The sequence below is a fragment of the Amphimedon queenslandica genome, unplaced genomic scaffold (assembly GCF_000090795.2).
Source record: "Amphimedon queenslandica unplaced genomic scaffold, v1.1 AMPQUscaffold_11027, whole genome shotgun sequence".
Taxonomy (NCBI): Eukaryota; Metazoa; Porifera; class Demospongiae; order Haplosclerida; family Niphatidae; genus Amphimedon; species Amphimedon queenslandica.
In genome coordinates, this window is record NW_003548728.1 from 1 (window position 1) to 1,330 (window position 1,330).

The following is a 1,330-nucleotide window of genomic DNA, read 5'->3' on the forward strand; positions in this document are numbered from 1 at the left end:
GATGAAACTGTTAACTTATGTCTGATGATGCATGTACCTCTTAATGACAGTGTATCCTTATAAATTGATTCAGGATTGGATCTTCCTAGTTCATTACCAGCTCTCACTGTGATGGTATAATTCATACCACTGTACAGACCTGTTAATGTATAACTGTATGTTGTAGTGGACTGATGAGGAGCAACAGAGACTCTCTCATTCACTGATGATAACTGGGGACAAGATGGAGTATAGGAGATGATGTAGTATGTTACATAGCTGTCACTACTTGGAATAGTCCACCAGTTCACTGTAACACCAGTGGTTGAGACATTAGATACTGAGAGACTAGTTACTGGACTATACTAGAACAGATATCAATTACACTCTCTCATAATAACTCATGCACCGTCAAATCTTAACACTGTTACTGTACTATTAACTGAAGGAAGATCAATATATGAGTACACACTGATGGTATAGGTACTCATTGGTGAGAGTTCTGTTAGTACAATTTCGTTTTCACTAGTTGATACTACATTCCTGGTTACACCTCCAGTAGTATACTCAATTACATATCCATTAGTCTCTGATGAATTGGTCCAGTTCACTTTGACACTAGTATATAGCATTTAATATAAACCCTCTCACATTATTTGGAAGACCACTAGGAGTAAAAAAGAAACAAAGGTATCTATTATTGATTAAAGTATAATCATACCATGTATTATCACAGATTGATTGTAATTGACTCCTCCAATCATTGCTATACAGGTAACATTAACTGACACTCCCAGTGGATCAGGATATACCAGTAGTATGCTGTTGCACAGGCCATATTGTATACATTACATTACTCTTCATCACTCCATTCACTAACCAGTAAACATCAGTTGAAGGATTTATATCAGTAGTTGTGAAGCAATCAATGCAATATTGAGTGTTATTGAGTATTGAATTAATAACTAGAGTCTAGAAATGCACCAACAATGTTAATAGTACATTAAATGGTGCAATAAACACACACCATCTGTTACAATAACTTGTAGTGCCCATACTACTCATCATAGTATTGTGTCATCTATGGCATATGGTGGGTGTATGTGTAGTGTGTGGATTGGTAGGAGTGTTATAGGGAAGAGAACAACACAGCAAAATATTGTCTGACTTATAAGCAATTTTCTGTTGATAAGGAGACTAGCTAGACCTTTCTTATTACTCTTACTGGTAGAATGACTACTGCTGGTATTTTTTGGTGCCTTGTGTTGGTTGATTTTATTTTGATATCATCTGGAGCAGAACTAGTTCAAACCTCTCCATCTTATACCCCACTGTGTCCTGGTGATAGACT